This window comes from Crocodylus porosus, unplaced genomic scaffold (assembly GCF_001723895.1).
Source record: "Crocodylus porosus isolate Cpor-Errol unplaced genomic scaffold, CroPor_comp1, whole genome shotgun sequence".
NCBI classification, from domain to species: domain Eukaryota; kingdom Metazoa; phylum Chordata; order Crocodylia; family Crocodylidae; genus Crocodylus; species Crocodylus porosus.
Window position 1 is genome coordinate 54,294,922 of NW_017728947.1, and position 13,831 is coordinate 54,308,752.

General features: G+C 45.1%; 1 protein-coding gene and 1 long non-coding RNA gene across 2 annotated transcripts in view; both read right to left on the reverse strand.

Moving 5' to 3' along the window:
• The window catches only part of MAPKBP1 (mitogen-activated protein kinase binding protein 1), a 130,863-nt gene extending 125,919 nt beyond the window's left edge, over nt 1-4,944 (reverse strand). The window contains exon 1 of the mRNA XM_019551467.1: nt 4,638-4,944. The gene's annotated coding sequence lies outside the window, so the exon portion shown is untranslated. The remainder of the gene's footprint in view (nt 1-4,637) is intronic.
• Nucleotides 4,945-10,399: 5,455 nt separating this feature from the next.
• On the reverse strand, nt 10,400-12,192 carry LOC109320929. The gene is made up of 2 exons (XR_002103884.1): nt 11,950-12,192; nt 10,400-10,437 (listed from the first exon to the last, which is right to left on the reverse strand). It is a non-coding gene; the product is annotated as an uncharacterized LOC109320929 (long non-coding RNA).
• Nucleotides 12,193-13,831: the final 1,639 nt, after the last annotated feature.

The following is a 13,831-nucleotide window of genomic DNA, read 5'->3' on the forward strand; positions in this document are numbered from 1 at the left end:
GGCGGCAAAGCACAAGCAGGCCCTAGCGGAGGGAGCGGGCGCTGCAGCGGGCGGGAGCGCCCCCCCGCCTCTGGCAGAGGGGGCGCCGCTCGGCCCGCGGCGTTGCCCTTGGGGCGTCCTTGGCGAGAGGAGCCGCCGCCCGGGGCCTGATGCTGCTGGCGAGCCCCTGGGGGCTGGGGCTGGCTCGCACAGGTCCCCTCTGTCAGCTGGGGGGACCCCTCCTCCAGCACGCCTGCTCGGGCTCTGGCTGCAGGACTCCTGTACCTTTGTGTTCGCAAGCCCCCCATCCACCGCCTCCCCAGCCTCCCACTCAACCTCCGCCAGCCCTAGCCAAGCGCCCCATCTACCTGATGGGGAAGGAGGCTCTGGCTGGGACAGTTTTCCTCTCCCTGCTCCAGTCATCTCTGGGCAGTTTCCCTGGATGGCGTCCACTGGCTCCTTGGACTCATCTGAGGCCCAGTGTGCTCTGTTCTCGGTATACTCATTTTGAACCTTTGACCTCACTCCCGTCCCTGTTTTCTCTTTAGCTGCCCCCCACACTCAGTCAGCGTACATGCAGTAGTCCCCCCTACTAACAGGCTAACCCTTGCTCCGTGGGCATTGAGCCCATGTTAACTTTATGTGTTAAATAGGCCTCACTGGCAGGGGAGTGGAGCTGGAAAGGAAGGGATCCTGTTTAGCAGCAAGAGGAAGATCCAGCAGTGTGGGTCCTTTACTGAATGGGGGAGGCAACCTAGTGACAGATGATGCAGCAAAGGCTGAAGTGCTCAATGCTTTTTTTACCTTGGTCTTCACACGCAAGGTCAAGCTGGACCTGTACAAGGCTACCGGGCCAGATGCAATACATATGAAGGTGCTGAGGGAGTTGACTGATGTGATTGCAGAGCTGCTGGCCATCATCTTTGAAAACCTGTGGCAATCAGAAGTCCCAGAAGATTGGAAAAGGGCAAAAGGAAGAAGGAAGATCCAGGGAACTACAGTCAGCCTTACCTCAGTCCCTGGAAAAATCATAGAGCAGGTCCTCAAGGAATCAATCTCTAAGCTCTTATAGAAGGTTTTTTAGGAACAGTCAGCATGGATTCACCAAGGTCAAGTCATGCCTGACCAACTAATTGCCTTCTGTGATGAGGTGACTGGCTCAGTGGATGTGGGGAGACCACTGGATGTGGTGTCCCTTGACTTTAGCAAAGCTTTTGATATGGTCTCCTAAAACATTCTCACAAGCAAGCTAAGGAAGTATGGGTTGGGTGAATGGACTATAAGGTAGATAGAAAACTGACTGGATCATCCAACTCAACAGGTAGTAATCAATGGCTTGATGTCTAGTTAGCAACCAGTATCAAGTGGAGTGACCCAGGGGTTGGTCCTGGGGCTAGTTTTGTTCAATATTTTCATCAACGACCTGGAAAATGGGATAGAGTGCATCCTCAGCAAGTCTGCAAACGATACTAAGCTGCGGGGAGTAGTAAATATACTGGGTTCAGGGCTAGGATTCAGAGCGACCTCAACAAATTGGAGGACTGGGCCAAAAGAAATCTCAAGGTTCAACAAGGACAAGTGCAAAGTCCTGTACTTCGGATGGAAGAATCCCATGCACCAGTACAGGCTGGGAGCTGACTGGCAGTGCAGCAGCTCTGCAGAAAAGGACCTGGGGGTTAAAGTGAACAATAAGTTGGATATGAGCCAGCAGTGTGCCCTTGTTGCCAAGAAGGCTAACAGCATACTGGGCTGTATTAGTAGGAGAGTTGCCAGAAGATGGAGGGAAGTCATTCTGCACTGGTAAGGCCACATCTGGAGCATTGGTGATGCGTAGGGGGTGCACACAGGTGCATGTGCCCCCCTACGAAAAGGCACTGCTGACACTGCCGGTGGTGCCTGTGGGCAGTCACCACTCGCCACCCCCACCAGTGACCCCACTGGCAGCATCCGTGGGCAGTCTGTGATCGCTGTTGGCCACCACCACCTGCCAGAGCTTGCTATGCTCCCCCAGCCACAGGGGGCACGTGACATTCATGATCTGGAGTAGTTTTCAGTTCTGAGCCACCCACTATAGAAAGAATGTGGACAAGTTGGAAAGGGTCCATCCAGCAGAGAACAATGAAAATGGTTGTGGGGCTGGGGCAGACGATTTATGAGGCGAGGCTGAGGGAACCGGGCTTATTTACTTTGGAGAAGAGACGACTGAGGGGATTTGATAGCAATAGCCATCTTTTAACTACCTGAAGGGGAGTTCCAAAGAAGATGGAGCTAGACTGTTCTCAGTGGTGACAAATGACAGAACAAGGAGCAATGGTCTCAAGTTGCAGCAAGGGAGGTTTAAGTTGGATATTAGGAAAAATTTATCACTAGGAGGGTGGAACAAGTTACCTAGAAAGGTGGTGGAATCTCCATTCTTGGAGGTTGTTAAGGCCTGGTTTGACAAAGCCCTGGCTGGAATGATTTAGTTGGGCTGGGTCTTGCTTTGAGCAGGGACTTGAATTAGATGACCTCCTGAGATCCCTTCCAACCCTAATTTTCTACGATTCTATGATCTTTCATCTATAGCCTGAGACAGGAGTATCCCTATACAGTGGTGTTCAACCTTTTTCCATGGCTGGTCCCATCCCTGATCTGGCACTGGCCCTAGTGCAATGGGCACCATTTGGACAAGTGGAAGGGGGCAGGGGGGGTAGCCCCACCACATCCCAGCCCCAGAAGGGAAGAGGATGTGGCCCAGTCCAGATGGGGGGAAGGGGACACGTCCTGGCTGCAACCAGGCACACAGGGCTTGGGGTTTAGAAATTTGGCAGGGTGATAGTGACCATATTAATGGCCACTGTTCCCCTGCCACCATATTTCCCACCTCATAGGGAAGCCTTGTGGACCACATGTAATGACTCCTTACTTGGCCTGCAGGCCAGGGATTGAGTACCCCTATCCCTATGCAAACCATCCTAACCATCATCTAACCCAGGGATTCTCAACCAGGAGTACCTTGAGATCCTTTCAAGGGTGCCACAGTGGTGCCATCCAATGTTAGCACTGTGAGGTGTGCAGACCTGATTCACAAGATAAGCCCAACAATTTAAAATAGAAATCCATAGTTGCAGACTTTCTCAGTTCTTGGCAACAGAAAAATAGCTCTGTTATTTATCTGCACTCAATAACAGAATGAAAACTAAGAGCTGGCATTTTCCAAGGGGTACACCAAGTCTATCCAAAGGTGCCTCGCATCTGAAAAGGTTGAGACACCATCATCAACTTTGGGGTACTGCAGGATCATCTCTGGGATGTTTCTAGCCTTCCCCATCAGTGCAGTGCTGCTGAGATAAGCCCTTGGTAGGCCTTGGCAGGGAGATGGGACTTGCACTTTTCTCTGGAAGGAGGATGGGGCTTGAATTGTGCTCTGCAGAGGCAATAAGATTTTGTGTGGAGGTAACTGCAGAAGTGAACACCTAAGAGGCAAGTATCTCCATGGACCAAGACAGCCAAAAGGCTCAGTAGTAGAGCCCCAGTAGTAGCTAGTGCCTGCTTAGGTATGCAGTTCCTGTCCTACACTCTCCTAAACACAGGGACGATTGCATCCAAGTGTGTGGGGAGGCTAGAAAGTTTACCCCTTCCCCTCTGCTCTAGCCAGCAAACCTGAGTTACTGTAAAAGTGTGCGTATGCAAGGCATAGCAGTGAATACATTCCCCTGTGGGCTCAGAAGGAATTGTGCAACTACACACTGTTTTCCATTCAGAGCTGTGGCTTAAAGCCACAAGAGTCCCAAGGGAGAGTATAGGAGCCCAAATTACACATGGCAAAAACTAAACAAAAAGAGGTAAGATGCAAGGTAAGATGCAATTGCCACTTACCATGCCTCTCCCCTGCTAACTGCTACACCCTATGTTCTGATTCCCAATAGCTACCCTCTACCTTCTTCTTCCCCACTTTACATCTCTTCTGATGGCCTTCTTTCTACCTTCCTTGGTAACTATTCTGTCTTAAATGGCTCATTCCAAACCCCAGGTGTTAGAACTGATCACTCAAAAAAAACCCAAAAAAACCTCGTGAAAAGCCTGGTGAACAAAATGAGATTCATCATACCCCTTAGATTATGCACCGGCATAATCACAGGATCAGAATACTAACATAGCCTGGTCAAAATCCTGCATATCTGGATATGCTATAAGGAAAGACCCAGAGGAATAACCCAATATATCTTCAGCAGTTCACCAAACTATGTTCCTGTGATATTTAACCTCGCTAAAATGAGCCAGCAGTAAAAGGGTTCAAAATATCAAAGTTTCTAAGCACCCTTAAGTTCCTACCTTAATATCTTTGTGAGAAATAATAGAGGCATTTCATCTTTCTCAGAGCTACTCAGTTTCTCTGCAGACTAAGACAACACTAATGTATCATTCAGACACATGCAGTACAATTGGAAGAGCTAGATTCTTTGGCCCAAATCCAACTCCACCTTTAGTAAGTAGTGTTTATGTGGCTAAGATAGCAGTGTAAGTGCCATTTTAGGCCAGGAAGGCAGATTTTAGAACCTATTCCCCCTGGGAAGCATGGAAATCATGTGAAGTCATAAAAAATGGAGGAGAACCTTCCCTTCAACAGTGCTTCTGCATTTTGCATTTAATAGTCATTGGATAAAATGGATACATACCAATAAGATAGCTTCTGTACTATCTCACTGAGTTGCACTTCCATTGGTTTGCTCCCCTTAGAACCCCATAGTTCTCCCCTCTTGGCTCCCCAATAGACCATCTTCAAGAGGAGAGGTGGAGGACACTTCACAGTAATATTTAGCCCATGGCCTCATGGTTAAGATATTTTGCTGGAAAGTGGAAGCCATAGGTTCAAACCTCCTCTGGATGAAGGGTGGGGCCTACAACCTGGATTTTCTGCTCCCTGGATAAGCATCCTAACCAGTCAGGGATTGTGCTAAAAAGGTGCTCTCCCCTTCCTCTTCCATCTCATGATTGTTTCTGAGGTCTGACAATAAGAGAGAGGAGACAGAAAATATGTGTGTAATCTTGGGGCTTAAATGTCTGATGTCTCCCAATATGAGGGACAGCTGAGATGTTTACGTAGGATAACTTGTTCAGCTGCAATTATTTTTTCTTGTTTATGTGAACTCTGAGCACAAGGATACTGAAATATGTGATTGGAAATGTTTGCCTGTTAGACAAATTATTTAAATTAAAAGATGGGTAACAGTTGAAATATTAGTGGCAAATTAAGACCTATCAAAAGCGACTAGGGGGGAGAAGAATGCTGAAGTTTCTGATAGTTGCTTTGCCAACATTTTTCAGGAAATCCAAAACTTTCCCACATTTTTATGTTGTGGAATCTGCTTTATTATTGGAGATTGTCTAGAATAGGCTGGATAAGCACTTGTTTGGGATGGCTTAGGAATAAGAGCTCCTGCAAATCCATTTGGACCAGATGACCCTTGAGGTCCTTTCAAACAGTCCAATTCTATGATTCTAAGACAAATAGCCAACATGAAATTTCACAAGTTTTCTCCAGTGCAATCTAGTACAGTAATGTGCCTGAAATTTTACATTTATTTTCTGACTTTTAAATGAAGGTTTTTTTTCTGGTTTCAGTCAAGTAGCAGATGAGATACCTTTAGTATAACAGCCTTCTCCTGGATCTTACTGCAGCAGAGAACAAGGTAACAATCAACAGCCTCTTGCTGGTCTTTTTGACAAGCAGACATGCTGACATATAGACATGCTGAGTACTGGTAGCAGTCCAATCATGTTAACATGGTGCTCTGCCTGCATTAATTAGTATAAAAGGCAATGGGTTTTTTTGTGATGTCTTTTATTGGATCAACTATATAGTTAGGAAAGCTGTGTTGGGAAACCATGTGAAGGGCTAGATTTGCTGGCTCTAACATTAAAACTATAAGAAATTAAAGTAAAAAAAAAACAATGCAGAACTTTTGCATCCATCTTAAAAACTAGGATTTTGGTATGGACTAAAGCCTGGGGCATTAGAACTGGCTGCACTATACTCAGACTCACCGTCCAATAAACAATGCAATTAAGGGAAACGGGCCTGTATTTTTGGACCACCCAGAATCAAATGGCAAACCCACTAAGCTCACATTGGCTTTGAAATGGTACCTAAATGGCCTAATAATGGCAATCAAGCAGGTAACCTGCTGAAGCTTCCTTCTGCCTTATATAAAAGTCTGTTATTTATATAAAAGACTAAATTATACACATGGATAGCCCATGGAGCCACATACGCCTATTGTTAACCTCAGCTTTCTTTCCTATAACCTGCATCCCCCTCCCTGTGTTTTACATCTACAGCCAAAAATCCTGGCTTAATTTACACTGTATATTTTTCAGGACCAGTCTCCTAATATGTTTTCACTGCCCAGCACAATGCATCCTTAAGCTTGACTAAAACCTACAGGTGCTAGTGTACTATAATAATGAGAGGCACTGGGATTTTCATTCTCACCACTGGGGGCATGGATTTTGCCTCTTCAAAGAGGATATTGCACAATGATTGGCTATATAATTCCTCTGCGGTTATTTTCTCCAGTTGTGTTGCTTCAATGGTGAGCCTCATATTAGACATCATAAATACAGAGAAAGAACAAATGCCTGTAAACAAAGCAAGTTATACATCTGAAAACTGTTGCCCACAACCTTCTGCGGGGGTTGGTTGTTTTTTTGTTTGTTTGTTTAAGAAACATCGTCTTGAAAAGAATTCAATAAAACTACTCAAGGGTTCAAGGCAAAAGGGACACTTTGTGAATTATTTAAATCAGAACATATTTTCCTTGTTGAAATATCCTGATAAATGGATCTCAAAAGGAGAACACAGACCAATAAAGTTAGAGCTCTGTGAATTTCATGTCAATGCTATCCTAGCTTTGTTCTTGAATTTCCAGCCCCTAATGTACACAAAGCTCTTCTTTGCATCAATGGATCAGGCAGGGAATGTGGGATCATGCTCCCTCCACCTGGCTCTTCTCCTGTCACTCTTAGAAAATGTCAGAAGTGCACGCCTTGGTCTTATTACTAAGAACTGCTGAGCACTGGCAAATTCCATTTGCTCTTACTGGAGTTGCAGAAGCTTGGTTCCTCTGCAGCTCAGGACACTGATGTGGCTGGGCTATGCACTGTCTTTGTCATTTGCTTAGTATTTTTATTTGTATTATAAAAGAACAACTCTTCAAAATTTCAGCCATGTATACAAAGTGTATTCCTGCCCTTGGTACATTTTTCTTATATGTGTGTAAAGAGGCATGAAGTGCAGGGTGAATAATCTTCAAGCTTTTTTCAGAAACGTGACATTTCTGAAAATTAGGATGGGGCTGGAGAATGGGAGAGATTTACATTCTTTGGGAGGAAAAATAAGGCCAAGTTTTAAGATACTGAAGTCTAACTCCATATGTAGGCACCTTAAGAAGTGGCCTCATTTGCAAAAGTGTTGGGCACCCAATCTGCTTCTCCCTTCCAGCAAGAGATGTTGAAGCCTCGGTATTTTGAAAACCAGACCATCTATTTAAGTACCTAAAAGCTGATTTAAGAGGCTAAGTATAAGTAGGCAGTGATTTTTAGAAATACTGAACAAGTTTAAGCTGGCCTAATAAAAGGCCCAGTCTGTTTTCCCTGTACTTGCTGTGCGTCTCTGTGTACAAAAAGTAAATTCACTAGGACTCAACAACTCTGATAACCAGGCCAGAAGGGACATGCAGCAGACAAGCAGGTGATTGTTCTGCTTTGTAACTTTTCCTGCTTCGTGCCCTGTGATGCCTGAGGATTTTGTGTTCCAATGGAGCTGCTTTAAGAGGTACTCAGAACTGAATCATCAGGTCACCAGGGAGGAAGACCTCACTTGCTCTCACCACTAATGCAATCTCCTAAGTTACTCTGCCGGGAGAAACACAGGCTTTGTAGCACAGAACTTTGGAGCACAAACCAAGTTCTGTTGTCATAGCTACAATCAGCCCGGGGCTTGAAATCTGCATATCCTCTAGTTCACCTTTTCCCAAGCTATGGGGCATACTCCTGTGCCAGGGCCCAAAAGGTCCCTAGGCAATCAGTGGTGCCCCACCCCAAGTTCAGGTGCCACCCACCACTTTCCTCTCTACTGATTCTCTTGCCCCCACCCTGTACTTCAGCTGCTGCTGCCACTTCCCTTCTGGGAAATGCTTGTGACTGAAGTATAGGGGTGCAAGAAAAGGGCACGAGTAAACTTCATTTGCCTATGATGGGGTGCAAACCCACAAGGGTAGGGAAATGCTGCTGTAGCTAATGTAGCTATATTGGTAAGCTCCCCCTCCCCACCAACACCATCTGGATATAGCCATGCCAGAAGAGGGCTTAGCTTTTTTTTTCATCCAGGAAGGTAGTATAACTATGCTGTGAGAAAAGCCTCTTCTGCCATATGCTACATCTTTACTAACACAGCTATGCCAGCAGCAGCCCCATAATGCAGACAAGCTCTTAGACTTCAAATCTCTATACCAGTGGTGCTCAACTTACCTAGCCCCATTGGCCAGAAGTGGGGCACAGGGCTGGTTCATGGACTGGATCCCAGGGCCAGGTTGGTCCAAAGGTATGATATGGTGTGCTGGCCTGGCACCATGCTCCCAGATCCAGTCCTACATTCAAGACCATGTCATCCAGCCCACAGGGCTTATTACAGGTCCAGAAATTTGGCAGCAGGGAAGCAGTAATTAATGCCCCCTGCTCTTCTGTTGCCAATTTTCTAGACCTGTGGGCCAGATGACATAGCTCTGTAGGCTGCATCTGGCCCATACGCCAGAGGTTGAGCACCACTGCTCTGTAACAGCCAAGAGCAAGGATCGGGCCACTGGCACCTTCCCTGCCATCCACCCTGAGGTGTGCGTGCCAAGCAAAATGTTGCCTACCCCAGGTATACAAGCTGAGGGCTGTAAGTAACAACCTCAAATGGCATCTCTAAAGTGACAGATGTCTCTCAAGGAACAGACTAACTCCTATCCTCACCAAGGTCTTGCAACAGACCCAAATGCCTACTGTGCCACATCAATATAGACCACATCATCACTGGACCAAATAACAAGGAGTATAAAATATCCGAGGTTCATTCACCTTCAAGTCTACCACTGTCATATACACCACCACCTGCTTACAATGCCTCTTTGCTGTCTACATCGGACAGATCTTACATGATCTCTTCATGTAAGAATGAATTATATGACATCAGCTGAAGAAAGAAACAACAGCCTGTGGCAGTACACTTTAATCTCCCTGGGCACTCCGTTGCTGATCTCAGGCTGGCTGTTCTCAGGCAGCAATATTTTAAAAAGCATTTTGAACAGGAAAATTGTAGAACAAGAAATTATCCATAGCCTGGGTTGCATTAAGTATGGTTTAACCAGGGAGCATGGATTCTTACTTGTTACCTGGACTAGCTTTGTTCCTATGATTTTTTTTCTTGTTTGCTGCCTCCCACCCCCTTCTCTCACCCTCCTCCCTTCCCACCTTTTGTATTCAAATCACTCTCTCCATTTTATTGGTCTGTGCATGTCCTTTCACAGCATCTAATGAAATGGGCTCCAGGTCATGAAAGCCTGTGCTATATACATTTTTAAATTAGTCTATAAGGTGAAAAGTACCCTGCCTTCTGCCTGACTTCAGACTAATATGGCTAGCAACCTGTCTGTGTAAATATTGAAACATTAGTCTTACAGAAAAAGAACTTGGAAATGTGACTTTAACATTCCTTAAAGGCACAAAAACCTAGGCAAAAAACAAAATCCATACTTTTAAAATTCCATAATTTAAGACAGTTTGTTATGGACCTGACTCATGATTTTTATATGCTTGGAGGCAGTATTACTAAACATACCTCCACCATCTTCCTGCTGCACCGAGACTGCCTCCTCCACAAGGGCAAGTCACTACTTGCTATCGCTGACATTAAAGTCTCAGCACATTAGTCTCAGCAACCCAGAGAATCTAACCCTTAATATTTTAATTATTTCTTTTCACTAGATTTTGCTTTTCTAATACCCGCAATTCAGCCCTTTTTAACAGTAGAAACTGAAAGTTTCCAGGCAGCACGGAAAGCACAGTTAGGGTAAGATATGGAAAGGTGCCGGTTGCTTTAAGTTCTACCCTATGGGCCAGCTGTCACTTCCCCTGGTGGTTGCTGGGCTGCTTTTTTGGTTTGTTTATGAAGGCCACATGAAAAGTGCAGATGTTTTTGTTTCAGCTGTCCCCCACAGACCGAGAAACCAGCAGTAATAGGACATTTTATTTTCTTGAAGAATAAAATAAAAACAGATCCCTTGACTCCTAACAGAGCTCTGACACGTCTCTGCTAAGCTAATGGTTATCTTCCTGATCCTTCCCAGATGTTGATTCAGGCAAGTTCCAATGGCTGCTCCCCTTTAGCTCATTTTTTCTCAGAACTGGAAGCAGCAGACACAAGATGAGGGGAAACTGGATGGAGGAGAAAGGGAACACAGGCTTGTCCTGCAGTATTTTACATCTCCCTTCTACAGCTTAAGTGCTGTACAGTTTATATACCATATACCTTTTTCTCAGATGCAAGAGAAGTACAGGGGATTAGACAGCAGGACTCATTCTGTTTACACAACAGAGTTACTAGGGTAATATAGTGAAGATGATACTTTAGAAATAACTTTTATTGAATTAAACTGACAAAGAGCCCAAGGGCATAGACACAGGAATGGCTAAACTGTGAGAGGCAATGCTGAAGGCATAAATATAGAGCAAACTGTGGCAGGTGCTGACAAACAGGCAGGCAGTGTTCAGAGCAGGCACAAAGAGCGGGTTTTGTCAAGAGCTGCACCAAAAGCAGGGTGCTGGTGCCCAGGATCATTTGAGGCACTGCCACTCCCAGCACAATGTGGGATACCTGCTGTGGGCAGATGTTTTAGCCTCAGACTTTGGCTTCTGTTCACTCCAGTAAAAATTCACTGAGTATCTTCTGAGGGAATTGGGAAAATTTCCCATCCTCAGTGCACAGTTTCTCACATTAAGACTGCCAACCTGGATTTAGGTTCTTCCCCATAAGATTTTTTGTTTCTTCTTCTCTCCATTACCACTACAGTAAATTGGGGCATTCAAAAGACCCTCTTAAATGTGGCTCTCAATCCAACCTTGAGTCCTTCTCAATGCCTTCTGGCACTGGACTGACATGCAACGTTTAGATTCTGACCCAAGCACACCTAGAACCTGCTGCCTGGGGTTCCAGGGAGAAGCTAGGCAGATGTCTTCACTTTCTAATGCATCTGAAGAGGACATTGTTATATCACCGTTCCTGATTTAGTTTAGCTTATAAACAAAGAAACAAACAATCCAGAAAAGAACTTAAGTAGCTGGGGAGGAATTGTGGCGAATAAGGACAAAATGACTCCTTCTACACATTATACTTGTGCAGCAGTTCAGATGTTAATCGGGCATAAATGGGAAGGGTGCTACATGTGCACCAAATCTATGCAGACATAAAATGGGAAACAAGCCATAAAAATGTTCCATCTTTTAAAAATAGAACTCATATTTTGACAGCCCCCAGGCCTGGTATCAGGGCTCATGGTGTGACCAGCTGAAGGTCAACTCCAGTGTCAATGAAATGCATGCTGTTATGTTAAAACAGTTAAAAAACTAGCAGTGAAATATTTTCTGAATCATTATACATAACTTGTGTAGCAAAGTACAGTTATCGCTGCAGTTCTTAGATGGCTGAAGGAAGTCAGAATTTGCTAGACTCATATTGTGCCCCAGGCATGAGGATATCCGGTGTATGATGAACTATGGTATTACAGCTAGCTGTGAGGCAATAGATGTGATGTAAAATCTGTGGCCAAATGCTCTCAGACCTGAGGACTCTCCATAGCAACCTAAGAACATACATTCTTTGTAGATTTTGGCTAGAGACTCTTCACTACTCAGCAGAGATAAGCATTAGTAAAAACAGATTAGTCCTACCTTTAATTTATTTGGGCTCCATCTTCACAGTCAACACAACACATTTTAAAACTGGGTACTGCACTAATTATGTCCCAATCAGATTAGGCCTGTGAAATGAGACCCAAATGTGTGTTATATTCACATTAATCATGCTTCAGAAAAAGGTTTATCTCCATCACAGAGTTTTCAATGGCAAGAGACTGTGATATAATGCAACACTTTCCCAATATAGATAGAACACACTTGGTCTTATCCATGCAGATACTAGTTATGGAAACATTACAGATACAGAGACAGGTAGGACTCAGTTTGTTCAAAAAATGAATCTTTCATCCCTTCCTAGGCCCCTAACACTGCCTGGATTATGGCGTTCCCTTTAAACCAATTCCTAACACATTCCAGTATTCTCTACAAAGCTGATTCAAAGCATTTGACAACCTTGTTAGGCCACAGTGGAGTTACCACTTTGCATGAGCTCAAGTTTTCAATATAGTTAGATCATAATGGCCACTAACAGAAGCAGCTATGCTCACAGAAGGCCTCTGATTAAGTGCAAGGTGAGTAGCTGGAGGCCATGCAGAAAAGTTGTATATGAAGTAGGGAGGTCTCCAGCTGGAAAGTAGTCTAGAGCTGAAAAACACTTCTTGGAAATGCATTTGATTGAATTCACAGAGGTGATGTCTAAACTAGGGTAGAAAAGGACACAGGGGACATATGATTCCTCAGAGGACATTTGCTCAGGAGCCAGGCTCAGTCAGCACTGAGAGCCTTACTTTCCCCCCTTTTAATACCAGTCTCTGCTTGCATTGTCTGCAAGCATACCTACTTGGGCAGAAACAGCCCCACCCAGCAGCTCTCTAACTCCTTCCTCACCATGGACTAGGCAATCCACACAATCACATGGGAAAACAGAAGGCTTCCTAAACACCTGCCCTGATCAGATGTTGATAATGTCTCCTTTGTGAGACATTAAGGGGGGGAAGGGTTTTCTACATGGCTACAAGAACCACCCAGAGGCAGATTCCTGGGCAAAAACAAGGTTAGAAAAAAGAAGGCTGGACAGCTCCTCAGAGCCAGAGGCAGGTAAGAGCTGGTTCCCCTGCACATAACCAATAGGGTGATTGTCCTATCTATTCATTTCTGTGCAACCATGAAAGTGTGTGAACATTGTTGCCCCAATGGAGATATCATGCATGGAAAGTGGGGTACTCTCACCTCCCAGCAGCTGTTCCCAGATGCAGATTTGCTTGCTTCTGCAAGGCCACACAAAGGAGAAACTGTTCCTTAAACTAAAAGCCAGTATGAGGCCTTGGCACCACCTGGGCCTATTAGGAGTGACCAGGTGAAAAAACAGGTGTGGCTATTGCAGGAATGGCCAGACATTACATACATCCTGCAGAGGCCACTCTGAAATAAGCTCAGAGGTACAAGCACACATTACTGTATCTGCCCTTAGGCAGTATGAGGAGTCATGCCACCTTGACAACCACCATTAAAGTTAATACCTTGTTTTTCACATGAATCTGTGCCTCCTTGCCTCTCCCACCTGGTTTACATTAGCCTCTGGGCTGTAGGAGCTAGCTTTCTGTGTTGTTTTTAGCCTGCATTGGTGCATCACTGTCCCATATCAGTGTGCCACCTGCCTGGACAACTGCACTGCTTTTTTCTGCCATCAGACATGTATGCTGGCCCCAGGAACTCAGTATCCCAGTTTGATCCTCATGGCTACCCTTTTGCTGCATTTCTTTGCTTTGCCAGTAGATGTATTTCTCCAGATCTATGCAGCTAAGTGTCCTGAAAACTGCTGTCTTCTTCTAGGAACAGGGAGGTTGCCCCTGAAATAGCAGAAGCCTAAACCTTTACAACAGTGGGGGCAAGACTTTTTCCCTGAACGGGTCTA